At 44.2% G+C, this 16,639-nt stretch overlaps 1 pseudogene across 1 annotated transcript in view; it reads right to left on the reverse strand.

Annotated features, from left to right (window-relative positions):
* Positions 1-357: 357 nt before the first annotated feature.
* LOC147092563 (NACHT, LRR and PYD domains-containing protein 3-like) overlaps positions 358-16,639 on the reverse strand; it is a 54,531-nt pseudogene continuing 38,249 nt past the window's right edge. Inside the window, exons 5-11 of the transcript XR_015075055.1 lie at positions 14,640-16,377; positions 5,085-5,171; positions 4,731-4,901; positions 4,389-4,559; positions 2,313-2,483; positions 2,006-2,173; positions 358-1,840 (exon numbers count right to left, since the gene is read on the reverse strand). The product of XR_015075055.1 is annotated as an NACHT, LRR and PYD domains-containing protein 3-like (transcript). The remainder of the gene's footprint in view (positions 1,841-2,005; positions 2,174-2,312; positions 2,484-4,388; positions 4,560-4,730; positions 4,902-5,084; positions 5,172-14,639; positions 16,378-16,639) is intronic.

Here is a 16,639-nt window from a genome sequence, read left to right on the forward strand (position 1 = left end):
TGGGCCGAATGGGCTGTATGAATCTGTGATTTATTGCAGATTGATGGGGGCCATTTTGCTGCAGGGTAATGATGACCATTTTGCGACAACTTCATGGCAGCCATTTCCCATTGCCTGTGGCACGCCATTTTTAGAGTCCCAGCTGCGCTCTTGTGCTGACACTCAGTCTCACCATCTTGTGTAAATTGTATATCCAGTCTCCCGAGTAAGACCACCGCTTCAATAGACCCACAGGTCGCATCTACAGTGTCGTTTGGAGAAGGTAGGATGTACATTTGAGGAACCTTAATTTAACATATTGAAACAATGAAGCCAGTTTTTATGAAAATAACGAGAAGGCCAGGCGTGAGCTGAAGTAAGCGGTGGAGTTTTATTAAGACAACACAGGGACAACAACAATAACTGGCATTTATATAGAGGCTTTAATGTAATGAAAGGTCACAAGACAACTTTTCAAACAACATTTGACAGTGAGCCACATAGAGATTTTAGGAGAGATGGCCCAAAGCTCTGTGAAAGAGGATGGTTCTAAAAAGAGGAGAGAAAGGTAGAGCTGGGAAGAGGTTTAGGGAAATAATTCCAGAGTTTAGGGCCTTGGAAGCTGAAGACATGGCACCAACGTAGAGCAACGAAAGTCGAGGATGTGCAACGGTCAGAGGAGTGGAGAGATCTCGGAGGGTTATAGCAACACTTGTTACAGAGTGCGACTCCTCACTGGGAGAGACACACACTGTACACAGGGACACTTGTTACAGGGTCCGACTCCTCACTGGGAGAGGCACACACTCTACACAGGGACACTTGTTACAGAGTCTGACTCCTCACTGGGAGGGACACACACTGTGCACAGGGACACTTGTTACAGCATCTGACACCTCACTGGGAGAGAGACACATTGTACACAGCGACAGTAGTTACAGAGTCCGACTCCTCACTGGGATACACATACTGTACACAGGGACACTCGTGACAGAGTCCGACTCCACACTGGGAGAGACACACACTGTACACAGGGACACTTGTTACAGCATCTGACTCCTCACTGGGAGAGAGACACATTGTACACAGCGACAGTTGTTACAGAGTCCGACTCCTCACTGGGGTACACATACTGTACATAGGGACACTTGTTACTGAGTCCGACTCCTCACTGGGAGAGACACACACTGTACACAGAGACACTTGTTACAGCATCTGACTCCTCACTGGGAGACACACTGTACACAGCGACAGTTGTTGGAGAGTCCGACTACTCACTGGGATACACATACTGTACACAGGGACACTTGTTACAGTGTCCGACTTCTCAATGGGAGAGAAACATACTGTACACAGGGACAATTGTTACAGAGTCTGCCTCCTCACTGGGGGAGACACTCACTGTATACAGGGACTCTTGTTACAGAGTCCGACTCCACACTGGGAGAGTCATTCAGGAATACTGAGTGCAATTGTCAGTGCCCCACTGCAGCCCAGACAGAGCCCCACCCTTGGCCCTTCCTGTCAATGTATTTCCCCAGTGCCCCACTGGTGAACATTCAGCCCTGGATATCCTGCAGAAGCAGCACTGTGGGGCCAGGCGGCTGAGTCTCATGACCCTGTGGCTGGGCCTCTGACCTCACAATGGGAGATGACGCTCGCTGGAAACCGTTAAAGGGGCCAAAAGGATTTAAACACGGAGCATGGCGGCTTAAAGTGCAGTGGCAGAAAAATGACCAATAAATGACCAGTGATGGTCATCAATTGAAATGTTTACACTTCCACACTCAGTCCGCATCTTGTTCCCTGCAGCGACTCCAGCTGATTCTTTCCGGTTGAACTGAACTGATTCGTCCCTACCCTGAAACAGATTAAACAGAAAATAAACAGATTTAACAACAGTGTAAATAACCACGAGACTGGGGTTAATATTTCAATAATAAATTCAGACAAATATTACCCATAATTGTGACTGAATCCCGTTTATATTTTATTTATTAAATTAAACATTAACACAAACACCCACCGGATCCACTCCAGACTCCTGCAAGTCAGTATGAGGTGGCGGAGAGCGGGGACAGATCGGTCTGTGAAGGAGTTTGATCCCAGGTTCAGACCCGTCAGTGACCGGTTTGCACTGAGAGTGGAGGAGAGTTCCTCGGCACAAGAATCTGTGAGATCGAGATCATCCAGCCTGGGGATCACAGAGAGAAATAACAGGAATCAGAGTAAATCCCCAGAGTTTATTATCAACAATATTACTGATACTAATAATAATGTAGTATCAGACATCCAGTTATTATAAACACAATCTCACACAGTCTGGTACTTACTGCAGTTCCTGTATTTTACAGCCCGGGTTCTTCAGAGCCAAGGAGAGTAGTTTCACTCCTTAATCGCCCAGTTTATTATTACTCAGGTTCAGAACCATCAGTGACCGGTTTGTACTGAGAGCAGACACGAGACCCTCGGCACATGAATCTGTGAGACCGACACCCCATAGACTGGGGATCAGAGAGAAATAACAGGAATCAGAATAAATCTCCAGTGTTTAATAACACTATTACTGATACTATTACTAATGTTCAGTAATGGGGAACAAAGAAATGGCTGACCAACTAAATACTTATTTCGGTTCTGTCTTCACAAAGGAGGACACAAATAACCTCCCAGAGATGCCGGGGAACATAGGGTCTGATGAAAGGGTGGAACTGAAAGGAATCAGTATTTGTAGGGAACTGGTGTTAGGAAAATTGATGGGTGTGAAGGCCGATAAATCCCCAGGGCCTGATAATCTACATCCCAGGTTACTTAAGGAAGTGGCCCTAGAAATAGTAGATGCATTGCTGGTCATCTTCCAGAACTCGATAGACTCTGGAATGGTACCCATGGATTGGTGGGTAGCTAATGTTACCCCACTATTCAAAAAAGGTGCTATAGAAAAGGCGGGGTATTATAGACTGGGAAGCTTGACATCGGTAGTGGGGAAAATGCTAGAGTCCATTATAAAAGATGTAATAGCAGAGCACTTGGAAAGCAGTGACTGGATCGGACAAAGTCAACATGGATTTACAAAAAGTAAATCATGCTTGACTAATCTACTGGAATTTTTTGAGGATGTAACTGGTAAAATAGATAAGGGAGAACCAGTGGATGTGGTGTATTTGGACTTTCAGAAGGCTTTCGATAAGGTCCTGCATAAGAGATTAGCGTGCAAAATAAAGGCACATGGGATTGGGGGAAAGGTATTGATTTGGAAAGAAAACTGGTTGGCGGACAGAAAGCAAAGAGTTGGAATAAACGGGTCATTTTCTGAGTGGCAGGAAGTGACTAGTGGGGTACCGCAAGGATCGGTCCTAGGACCCCAGCTGTTCACAATATATATTAATGATCTGGACGAGGGAATTGGATGCATTATCTCCAAATTTGCAGACGACACCAAGCTGGGTGGGAGGGTATGCTGTGAGGAGGATGTCGTGAAACTCCAGCACGATTTGGGCAGGTTGGGTGATTGGGCAGAAACATGGCAAATGCAGGAAAATGTGGATAAATGTGAGGTTATCCACTTTGGTTTCAAAAACAGGAAGGCAGATTATTATTTGAATGGTAATAGATTGTGAGAAGGGGAAGTGCAAAGAGACCTGGTGTTCTTGTACACCAGTCGCTGAAGGTAAGCATGCAGGTGCAGCAGGCGGCTAAGAAGGCAAATGGTATGTTGGCCTTCATAGCAAGAGGGTTCGAGTACAAGAACAAGGATGTCTTGCTGCAGTTGTACAGGGCCTTGGTGAGACCACACCTTGAGTATTGTGTGCAGTTTTGGTCGCCTTACCTGAGGAAGGACATTCTTGCCATGGAAGGAGTGCAGCGAAGATTCACCAGGCTGATACCTGGGATGGCAGGAATGACGTATGAGGAGAGATTGTGTCGATTGGGCTTATACTCACTGGAGTTAAGAAGATTGAGAGGGGATCTCATCGAAACCTATAAAATTCTGTCAGGCCTGGACAGACTCGATGCAGGAAGGATGTTTCTGATTGCCGGGGAGTCCAGAACCAGGGGTCATAGTCTAAGGATAAGGGGTAAGCCATTTAGGACTGAAATGAGGAGGAATTTTTTCACCCAGAGAGTGGTGAACCTGTGGAATTCTCTGCCACAGAGGGCGGTGGAGGCCAGTTCATTAAGTATATTCAAGAAATAGTTGGACATATTTCTTAAGGCTAAAGGGATCAAGGGATATGGGGAGATGGCATTTGGATGAATTTGGATGATCAGCCATGATATCGTTGAATGCCGGAGCAGGCTCGAAGGGCCGAATGGCCTACTCCTGCTCCTATCTTCTATGTTTCTATGTTTCTATGTGTTTTACATCCAGTTATTATAAACACAATCTCACACAGTCTGGTACTTACTCCAGTTTCTGTATTTTACAATCCGGGTTCCTCAGAGACGCAGACAGTAGTTTCACTCCTGAATCTCCCAGTTTATTCGCACTCAGGTCCAGAGCCGTCAGTGACCGGTTTGTATTGAGAGCGGAGGCAAGTTCCCTGGCACAAGTGTCTGTGAGACCGATATCATCCAGCCTGGGGGTCAGAGAGAGAAATAACAGGAATCAGGGTAATTCCCCAGAGTTTATTTATAACACTATTACTGATACTGATAATAATGTACAGTGTTTTTTTAATAACACTATTAATGTTCAGTGTCAGACATCCAGTTATTATAAACACAATCTCACAGACTCTTGTACTTACCACAGTTCCTGTATTTTGCAGTCCGGGTTCCTCAGAGCCGCAGACAGTAGTTTCACTCCTGAATCTCTCAGTTTATTACAACCCAGATCCAGAACCGTCAGTGAGTGGTTTGTGCTGAGAGCGGAGGCGAGATCCGCAGCACAAGAGTCTGTGAGACCGACAGACCGCAGGCTGGGGATTAGAAAGAGAGAAAAACAGGAATCAAAGTAAATCTCCAGAGTTTAGTAATAACACTATTACTGATGCTACTAATAATGCAGTGTTTATTGATAACACTATTACTTATACTGTTAAATAATGTTCAGTGTCAGACATCCAGTTATTATAAACACAATCTCACAGTCTGGTACTTACGCCAGTTTCTGTATTTTACAGTCCGTGTTCCTCAGAGCCGCAGACAGTAGTTTCACTCCTGAATCTCCCAGGTTATTGTGCCCGAGTCTAAACACAAACAGAGAGAGAGAAACGAACTGAATCAAACCCCGGATCTGATATATGTTTCTCTCTGGGATATTACAGCTATCACTGAAAGTATTTCAGGAAATTCATCTCCGCTTTCCCCCTCCCTGGGCGGGCCGAGTGCGGCCGGGGTCGGCGCCGGGACGCGGCCCCGCTTTATTAAAAGACTTTCCACTGATTGGCTGGTTACGCCCCGCCCAGCGAGTTTTCCGGCCAATTAGAGGAAGCGGGTCTGGTGACGTCATTTGATGACGCGTCAGCAGCAGGTATCCTTAAAGGGGCCATGAACAAATTTAGTTGACACTTGTGCTGTCAGTGTTCTACAGCAGTGAGGTGCTGCAAACACTGACAAACACTGCACAAAGATGCAGGGCTGCACCCAGGTTCTCCCATGACTGCTCCATATGCTTATGGAGGGAGCGACAGCACGCAGGGAGGTTCTCTTCACTTCCAATGAGTGGAGGACAACTCCCCAGGATACCAACGCAGCCTGGTTGCACATTGCATCGGAAGACACTGTGAAGGAACTCTACTATATATCCTTTTAAGATAAATACACTATATAACTTTTTAGATAAATACACTATATAACAATTTTTTTTTAAAAGAAACATGACAAGCTGGATTTGTAAATCCTACCTTCCGAAAGAATTCTGGCCTCATTGAGATAAGACAATGTTTAACCCTGAAGAGTACCTTATAAGGAACTCTACCGTATAAATTCTTTAAAATGTAACAAACTGGGTTTTGAAATTTAGAAACCTAACTAAGAGATAGCTATGAAAGAATTTAAGTAGGACAAGTTGTTGACCCTGAATAAGTAACATTATTGAAGCAGAAGAATGGGTGGCCCTGAATGGGTAACCTTATTAAAAAAAGACAATGGCCGACCCTGGATGAATGATCTTGATTAAAACCTCTTGAAAATGACATGAGGTAATGTACATCTGCCCTTTGCACACATATGGTAAACTCCCAATAGCTATTCATTATGTAGCAGTAAGAATTTCAGTTGGTCAGCTAAAAGATGGTTGGTGATAATTAACTTGGATCAACAGAAACCTTATGAAAAACAACTCTAAAAGGGGTATAAATATTGGAGTCTCGAATGAGATAATGAGACTCACTTTAATCGGGCAAAGTGATTCTCAACTACAGGGGCGGCTCTGTAGTTCTTCACTCTTTTGTATCTAGGGGATTGAAGGTAACTGCGGCCTTGATAACTGATGGATATCCTGAATACACAAGTTTAAGAACTATAATACTGTAGCGAAGTTAAGATTTGAAAGTAAGGTTCTGTGTTAAGAATAAGATTGTATTTTTTCTCCTTTTAGAACTGTTAACGTTGCGATTGACTGATTCACCAACTGTGAATTGCATGTCAGTTTTCTTAATAAATCTCTATATATTTTTAGAATTGACTCACATAAGTCTTTTGTATCAATAACTCGCAAACCCAATCCCTGTACACACTTTGGTGGAGAGTTACATATTTCTGAAGGAGATCTCCGGACCCTTATAATATTCTGGACTTTACTGTCTGGCTAAACTGATTGGCCCAGTAATTCGGGGCCCAATGCGTGAGTACGGACAGGGTACTCACACGTGGGCCCGCTGGTAGTGCCGGATTTCAGCATGCACAGCGCATGCGCGGAAAACCGGCATTTCCTCTCCTCTGAACCAAGGGGTTAAGAGGCGGTTCCCTAGCGACGTTTGAGGCAGCGGGTACGCGTTGAACTTCTTTTTTTTTTTGCAGGTTTGCCTGTGCTTGAAGGCCTCCACTTTTTACGAATGTAAAAAGCAGATGTAAGGACTTAGTTTTATAAGGTAAGTGATCTAATAATAAATGTTAGAATTTTTTTTCCACAGGTTTATTATTTTTAAAGAATTTACAGTAATGTAAGTCTATTTTTGGACCCGATTTCTTGAAAAAAATTGTTTGGCAGCAATTTGAATAAGTGTTTAAATTAGTTTTTTTAAAGTTATTAATAGTTAATTTAATTAATGGAATGTTTTTTTAACTTTTATTTAAAGTTGAAGTAGTGTTTTGGGCGCCCGTACTTTTCATGATTTTGACAGGACTTATGTCTAACTCATGAATGGACTTTTGTAAACTCCCATTGGTTGCCCAGTGCTCACGTGATCCCAGGCAGCTCATCGCACTAAGTACGCTGCAGGATCATGCACGCACAGCGCACCAGGAGCTGAACCGGGTCACAGACCGGAAATCCAAGCAAGCCCAGTCTTCAAATGTCAGCGCGATATGTAAGTGTAGGTCGGGGGCTTGCACCCGCAGGTAGCCCCCGACCCAAATTTCTGGGCCATTAAAAGTGCCATTTGGAGAACGGTAATATTCTCCGGTTAACAGCAGAAAATGCTGGAAAAACTCAGCAGGCCAGGCAACATCCGTGGAGAGAAATTAAAGTCAACTTTTAGGGTCAAAATCGTTTATCAAGAATGATAATGGGCCAGAAATTCGTGTCCAAATGCGTGAGTACGGTCTGGGTACTCACGCATCTGGCCGGTGGAAATGCCGGCGTTCAGCATGCACAGCGCATGCGGGGAACGCCGGCATTTCCAGTCCTCTGAACGAAGGGGTTCAGAGGCACAGCGCGTGCGACTGCACAGGCAGCGCTTGCGCAGTGAACTTCGTCGATTTCATTCATGGATTCAGTGAGGGTAAGTCCTTACAAGTTACACTTGAAAAAAGCTTGTGTAAAGTTGTTCCAAGGCTGCAGAGGAAGATATATTTTATCGTGGAGCTTCTGAAAGGCAATATTTTTGTTTGGGAAAGGGAGGGAAGTTATTTTAAGAAATTTTAAGTAAGTTTTAAAGTTTAAATTTTTTTTTTTAAATGGGTTTTCAGAACGGTAGGTAGAAGGAGCAATTGTGGCTGTGTGAATGGAATGTGAAAATGAGTGTTCTAAAATGAGTAATGTAACATTTCCAGCACTTTTAAGAAATAAACTTTTCATCAGTAATAAGTACTTATGTATGTATGTCCGCATATATTCCTTTACGTATATGTATGTATGTTTTATATTCCTTTACTTATGTGTATGAATGTATGTTTATAATTATGATTTTCCAATAAGTTACTTTCTCTGAAAGTCATAATTAAATAATACATTCATACACATAAGTCAAGGAATATATACATAACATGCAAAGGAATATATACAGACATACATACTTTCAGAAGCTCCACGATAAGAAATATCTTCCTCCGCAGCCTCTGGAGCAACTGTACCCATGCATTTTTCATGTGTAAGTTGTAAGGGCTTGACCTCACTGAAAGCATGAATGAAAGCAGCGAATTTTACTGCGCATGCGCTGCCTGTGCAGTCGCACGCGTTCTGCCTCTGAACCCCTTCGTTCAGAGGACAGGAAATGCCGGTTTTCCCAACATGCACTGTGCATGCTGAAAACCGGCATTTCCTCCGGCCAGATGCGTAAGTACCCCGACCGTACTCGGGCATTTGGAATGGAATTACTGGGCCAACATTTTACATGTCAATAAAATGAAAAATTTAACAATTGCACGATTTGCCCCCTCGCACCTGCGACTGAGGGTCCAAGGAGGTGCATTGCGCAAGAGGTAATCATCGTACGTATCCTCACACTGTTCCCTTTTGGGAACTGTATGATGTGGTGGAAGGATTTATGGCCGTGATTAACGCTCATTCCGTGACCGTAACCATCTTTGAACCAGCCATTAGGGTGGTTAGTCCTATGGCGTGAGGGTTTTACGGGCTCCCACAACCCATCTGAGGGGGGGGCCACCCACACCCACGGACGCAAGTATCCCGCTGGATGTCCACCCAGAATTTATAGTTGGAGCTCCGACTCCACTTGCCGGGACTGTCTGGAGTGGGGTTCGAAACCCTACTCCTTCTGGCCCAGCGACAGGGATGCTTACTGCTACGCAAAAGGCCCACTCCGCACAATAGGTGACACCCATACGTTTCCTGCGCCTTTTCCCTCCCCGTGACTGGAGCCCTATGTTGCCACTTGAAAGACCAAGCTACCATCTGCCCCTTTTGCGGCGCCTTTGACTCCTCATTGCCAATGATGAGCAGGCGCTGCGCCTCCACCTCTTTGAGGAGATTGCTGAGGTCATCATCAGTTCAATTGTGAGTTCTTTTAATGCCGTGAATTGTGCTCATTCAAGCCATTTCACTTTGCTAATCGGGTTGGGCCTTTGGCATAGCGGTAGGATCCCCGCCGCTGGGCCAGATTCAGGGTAGGGTTTCGAACCCCGCTCCAGACAGTCCCGGCAAGTGGAGTCGGAGCTCCGGCTCTAAATTCTGGGTTGACATCCAGTGGGATATTTGCGTCCGTGGGTGTGGGTGGCCCCCCCTCCTTGCAGCACCTGGCTGCAGTGGTGCAAAACTTTCAATGTTCTCAGTAAATCATGAAACGTTTCTGCAAAGCCACACTCAACCTCATTCTGCTCTGTCACTCATCACATCCCCATCACTCTGCCTTCCCTACCCTATTCCTGCACATTCTTACTCACACCAATTTACATTGCATCGCAACCCATCCCTCTCTATCTATCTACATTATCACATCCCCATCTCATTAGCCACCACTCACTCACCATCATCCTGGTCCAATCATACCAACTAACAATGCACAAGGGATGGCACTTAAGTGCTTTAGCCTATGTTCATGTGAATTTTCTGTTAATGTGCTGTCAAACATTGTAATCTTTCTTTTGAAAACTTTCCGTTTTTGGACACATCTGTGTGCACCTTTGTAAGTGGCCTAGTGAGTTGAAGTGAATGGTGAGACATAACGGTATCCCCCGCACTGCTGAGGAGTGTGAAAGGAATGACTTCGGCGTTGTAGGGATGCCTTATGGTGTTGGTGTAGGTTGGTGCCAGCCAGGATGTACAGCATCAAGTGAAGTAAATTTGGCTCTGGTGAGGCCATCCCTGGCATCTCGGGCAGCAATGTGGTTGGGTGTTGATGCCCTGTGTAGCATCAGGTGATTGCGGCGAAGGTCGGCGTGGTTGTTGGTGCTGCTGGTGTGCCTGGTACTGATGGTGTTCGGGCTGATTATTGTCAGATTCTGAGAACAAAGGTGAGGCAGCATAATCAGTACCCATTCTGATGTAACAGATGGCAGGTGAACTTGAGATGACAGATGCAAACTGGCAATGATGAGAGATGTTGTTCCAATGAAGTGAGAGTAGATAGAGAGTTTGCTCCAAACATTTGCAGCGTGCATAAATCTCAATCTGTCTTCCAGATGCAGTAAGCAACAGTTTCTGAGCTTGAGTGTGGTATGGGAGCTTTTATGCAAGTACAGCAAGCAATTTGGAAAGCAAATGGTATGTTGGCCTTTATTAGAAGAGGATTTGAGTATAAAAGTAAAGACATCTTACTGCAAATATATAGGGCCCTAGTGAGACCACACATGGAGTACAGTTTTGGTCTCCTTACCTAAGGAAGGATATATTTGCCATAGAGGGAGTGCAACGAATGTTCAGCAGACTGGTTCCTGGGATGGGGGGGATTGTCCTTTCAGGACAGATTGAGTAGACTAGTCCTATATTCTCTAGAGTTTAGAAGAGCGAGATTGAACTCATTGAAACATGTAAAATTCTTACAGGGCTTGACAGGTTCGATGCAGGGAGGATGTTTCCCCTGGCTGGGGAGTCTAGAACCAGGGGTCATAGTCTCAGAATAAGCAGTCGGCTATTTAGGACTGAGATGAGGAGAAATTTCTTCACTCAGAGGTGTGTGAAAATTTGGAATTCTCTACACCAGAGGTTTGTGCAGGCTCAGTCGTTGAGTATATTCAACATTTCAACATAACATAAGAAATAGGAGCAGAAATAGGCCACTTGCCCCTCGTGCCTGCTCTGCCATTCAATAAGATCATGGCTGATTTTGTGCTCATAGCCACTTCCCTGCCCGCTCCCCATAACCCTTCACTCCCTTATCTTGTAAAAATCTGTATATCTTCACCTTAAATGCATTTAATGACCCCGCCTCCACGGCTCTCTGGGGCTGAGAATTCCACAAATTTATGACCCTGATAGAAGAAATTCCTTCTCATCTCAGTTATAAAAGGGCGACCTTTTATTCCGAAACTATGCCCCCGAGTTCTAAATTTCCCCACGAGGAGAAGCATCCTCTCTGCATCTACCTTGTCGAGCCCCGCTCAGTATCTTATATGTTTCAATACGATCACCTCTCATTCTTCTAGATTCCAATGAGTATATGCTCAACCTGCTCAACCTTTCTTCATAAGTCAACCCCCTCTCGCTGGAATTAACCTAGTGAATCGCCTCTGAACTGCCTCCAATGCAAGTATCTCCTTCCTTAAATAAGGAGATCAAAACTGTATGCAGTACTCGAGGTGTGGTCTCACCAATACCCTGTACAATTGCAGCAGGGCATCCCTGCTTTTATACTCCAACCCTCTTGCAATAAAGGCCAGCATTCCATTTGCCTTTTTGATTTCTTTTGTACCTGCATGCTAACTTTTTGTGTTTCATGCACAAGGAACCTGAGGTCCCTCTGAACTGCAGCATTTTGTAATCTCTCTCCAATTAAGCAATAATTTGCTTTTAATTTTTTCTGCCGAAGTGGATATCCTTGCAATTTCCCACATTATAGTCCATCTGCCAAATGTGTGCCCACTTAATTAGTCTGTATATATCCCTTTGCAGATTCCTGGAGTCCTCTGCACAACCTGCTTACCCACCCATCCTTGTATCATCCACAAAATTGGCTACATTACACTCAGTCCCTTCATCCAAGTCATTAATGTAGATTGTAAATAGTTGAGGCCCCAGCACTGATCCCTGTGGCACCCCACAAGTTACCGTTTGCCAAGTGGAAAATTATCCATTTATCCCGACTCTCTGCTTTCTGTTAGCCAATTCTCTCTCCATGCTGATATATTACCCCCAACTCCGTGAGCTCTTATTGCATGCAGTAAACTTTTATGTGGCACCTTATCGAATGCCTTCTGGCAATCTAAATACAATACATCCACTGGCTCACCTTTGTCCACCCTGCCCGTTACATCATCAAAGAAGTTCAGTAAATTTGTTAAACATGATTTCCCTTTCATAAAAGCATGCTGACTCTGCTTGACTGCATTAAGATTTTCCAAATGCCCTGCTACAGCTTCCTTAATGAAGGATTCCAGCATTTTCCCAACGACAGATGTTAGGCTAACTGGTCTGTAGTTTCCTGCTTTCTGTCTCCCTCCTTTCTTATATAGCAGTGTTACATTTGCGGTTTTCCAATCCGCTCAAACCTCTCCAGATTCCAGGGAATTTTGGTATATTGAAACTAATGCATCCACTGTCTCTGCAGCCACTTCTTTTAAGATCCTGGGATGCAGGCCATCTGGTCCAGGGGACTTGTCGTCTTTTAGTCCCATTATTTTACCAAGTACTTTTTCCTTAATGATTGTCTTTAGTTCCCCCCTCCCTGTGGCTCCTTGATTATCCATTATTGGGATGTTGTGTCATCCACCGTGAAGACATACAAAATATTTTGTTCAGAGTCTCTGCCATTTCCCCGTTCCCCATTATTAATTCTCCAGTCACATCCTCTAAGGGATGAACGTTTACTTTAGCTACTCTCTGCCTGTATACCTATACAAGCTCTTACTATCTGTTTGAATATTTCTTGCCAGTTTGCTCTCATAATTCATCTTCTCTCTCTATTTTTTTTAGTCATCAAGGCGGAGGTTGATAGATTTTAAATATTAAGGGCATCAAGGGATATGGGAATAGTTCAGGAAAGTGAGAAAGAGGTAAAAGATCAACCATGATCTTATTGAATGGCGGAGCAGGCTCGAAGGGCGAATTGGTCTGCACCTGCTTCGATTTCTTATGTTCTTATTTCCACCTGTCAAGTAACGAGATGATTCCATGGCCATTCAACTCCTGCCTTGATTAGCTGACAAAGATCCCCGAGCAGCGTGAACCCGTGAGCAACCTGGTAATCTCTGAATGTGAGCTGAAAATAGCTGTTAATGCTTTGGGTCTTAATGACTTGAATTGGCTCCCCTGTCGCTGCATGTCGGGTCTGCTCCGAGCTGACAGATCCGTCATTTGGGAAACGCTAGTGCTGGCATGTTGACAGCGGGGTCGCGTCCCGCTGGGGAAAAAAATCAATTTTCCAACCTGATCCACCACCGATCGCGCCCACTGACCCCCCCGCAAAATTCCCCCCGAACCTGTCACTAGGAATGAATCTCACTCTGTCCAACTCCCCATATATTCAGGGACTGTCAGTAAATGCATGCATTAAATAAAGTGCTCTCTGTGTGAAGCCTTTACATGTCCCTCGGTCCAGTCTCATTCCCAGATGTCCAGAATTATCCCCCTGGAGTTCAGTGATTTGGGGAAACTTATCTCATTTCTGCTGCTCCTTAAATCCCGGATTTTACGGCAATGGGGCGATGTTCTCCGAATTAAATGATAAAGCGGTGATTCCCTGTATCTTATAATCTGTGCATTATATTAATCTGTATAATATCTCGGGGTGAGTTATATTGCGAAACGGCGGTAACTGTTTTATGTTAGGATTTTATGTAACAAGGAGAGTTTATTCTGTCCACTTACAAGTTTTAATGTCACTGAACTTCTAGTTAATAGGGGTCGGGAGTCTCTCACTTTATACCTATTAAACTACATTTATTTCAGGTGTAGCTAGCCCGACAGTTTTTGGGGAATTTTAGGAAGTTCCCTCCCCGAGCAAGGCCTCACAACAAGGGGGCGGATTATGGGGAATTCCCAGCTTCACTGCCCCGGGTTTACCCGGGAGCCACCTGGTGTGTGCGAAGCCCCACCGCTGGCCGGTGTGTGCCTGTACTCCGGGGCTAATACCCCACAACACGTTAGATTGGAACCTTTTTACCAGCAGATTTAATATGCTGAATATCATTCTTTACTCAATATTCAGGATGTGAATAATTCTAAACATTTACAGCTGAAAGAATTCCAGATTCCCCAATATTCCCAATCCAAGAAACTTTCCCCGAGACAAGACACACCCTGCACAGTATTGGAGTAAATATCTAACTGTTAGTGACTTAAACTCGGGTTTCTCTCCTGTTGCTAGTTAAAATATTTTGAATTAATTTTTCTTTGTTGCCGGATTATATTCTATTTTTAAATTCCGCTGACCAGTCTTATTAAATATGAATTATTTTATTTAAATTAACAGACTCTCAGTGACCTGTATTTGCTGATCTGATAAAGACTGTAAAACCCTTACTTGTTCACAAGGAACCATTTTAGTTTCTCCAGTCCTTAGGGAATTACTGACTGATCCTGTTATTATTGGTCATATTTGTGTTGAATCTGCTTCTCTCTGGTTTAACTGAACTGTCCGTTTCCCTTCATTATGGAAAAAAACACAATCCGTGATTGTTCTACAATTCACCTAACATTGAGACAAATAAATAGTTACCTCAACTCCCGGAATTTGTGCAGTACGGGTCCCAGCCGCTGGAGACCCTCACACTGAATGTAGCTTTCCCGCAGATCGAAGTGTTTTATTGTATCACAGAGTCCAATGACATGAGACAATACCGCACAGTCAATCGGGGTCAATGACAATCCACGAAATGTAAGTGATTCCAGAGATCCCACTATGTTCCAAGCCAGTGCTTTATTCGGAGACTCAAACAGGTAGTGGAATGTGTTCAGGAAGTTCTTTTTACCAGTTTCACTCTCTGTGTTTCAAATCTGTACTTCAACCTTCTCCTTCACCCATTCAATCACTCGGCAGGTGGTTTGATGAAGAAATTGACCCAGAATCTCCTCCAGGGGCCGAGCTGCCTGAGGGGAGGCGAGATCAGCAACAAAACGGAGAAATATCTCAAATCGCCCATCTTCCTTGCTGTGGGCTTCACTGAGGAGTTTCAGGATATCCCCAGGATCTGGAGTCAGGAATTGTGTCAGTGTGGCTACAAATTCTTGGATGGTGAGATGCGGGGATGTGTACACCACGCTCTGGGCAGAATCATCTCTCTCCAAAAGTTCCATCTTGAACCCAGACAGGAACTGGGAAGGTTGCAAATTGTACTTGATCAAATCTCCATTTCTAAACACAATCTTCTTCTCGGAGACTCCTGTGAAGGCCATCTCACCAAGCCTCAGTAACACATCACGGGAGCTTTCAAACTCTCGGCCATGGTTTTTCAGAATGTTGTAAATATAATAGGAATATAGTTGGGTGATGGTCTTGGGAAATCGCTGCTGATTCCTGTCTCTTTGTGTGAAGAAGGGGCCCAGAGCGAGCCCGAGGATCCAGCAGTAGTAAGCGTTGTAGCACATGGTGTACAGGATCTTGTTCTCCTCCACGTGTTTGAAAACAGCTGCTGCCACTGTCTGATCTTCAAAAAACTTGCTGAAATATTTCTTCCGCTCTTCACCAACAAATCCCAGGATTTCAGCCCAGACACTGGTTTCAGTCTTTTCCAATAAATGTAAAGCAGTGGGGCGGCTGGTCACTAGCACTGAACATCCTGGGAGCAGCTGGTGCTGTATTAAACTGTACACAATGTCAGACACTTCAAACCAGCATTCGGGATCTGTGCACATGTGCTGAGGTTCTGCATTTCTCCGATCGTCAGCAAAATCGATCCTGTCCTTGAATTATTCCAAACCATCGAATATAAAAAACAATCCCTCTGGGTTCTTCCAGAGCTCTCCCAGAATATTCCCAAAGTAAGGATACAGATCCAGTATCAGATTCCCCAGGTTTATTCTACAGTTAATAGCGTTCAAATCCCGGAATTTAAAGCTGAAAACAAATTGAAAGTGTGGGTATATTTTCCCAGTGGCCCAGTCATGAACAATCTTTGGTACCATTGTTGTTTTTCCAGTCCCCCGGACCCCGCTCACTGCTCCTGAACTCCCAGAATTGAATTTTCTCTGGGAAAAACAGCTCTTAAAGAATTGGTCATTTCGGATTTTCTCTTGCTCTCTACGGAGATGTTTCTCTCTCTGCTCTTCATGGTGTCGGCCTCTTGCCAGCAGTTCATGTTCTACAAGTGTCCGATCTCGAACAGTAGAAATGACCGTTAGCTCAGCGTATCGATAAACCAGCTGGAAAACCTTAACCTTCTCCTTTATTAGGATACTGTTCACTCTCTGTGTTTTAATTTGTACCCGAAGTGCTTCCTTGTGTTTCTTTTGAAGATCTTCAATTAGAACAGACAGAAAGTGGTTTCAATGTTAGTTATATTGTGAAAGAAAGCTCCAATATACTGCTCAGCTTTTCAGTAAAATGTGACATGAACTATTTCAAAATTTTAATCATAGATAGTTAGAAAATCAAAACAGTTCATGTGAATCTTGCTTGACGGGAAACTTCTGTTTCAAATCTACATGGGAACTAATAGTTACTTAACATGGCGAGCTGGGCGAAGGTGAAATGTTCCCCCTGATGATGAATACTATCTG

This window comes from Somniosus microcephalus, unplaced genomic scaffold, assembly GCF_052327205.1.
Source record: "Somniosus microcephalus isolate GS21.2 unplaced genomic scaffold, FLI_Smic_1.0 unresolved_chr2, whole genome shotgun sequence".
In the NCBI taxonomy this organism is placed as follows: domain Eukaryota; kingdom Metazoa; phylum Chordata; class Chondrichthyes; order Squaliformes; family Somniosidae; genus Somniosus; species Somniosus microcephalus.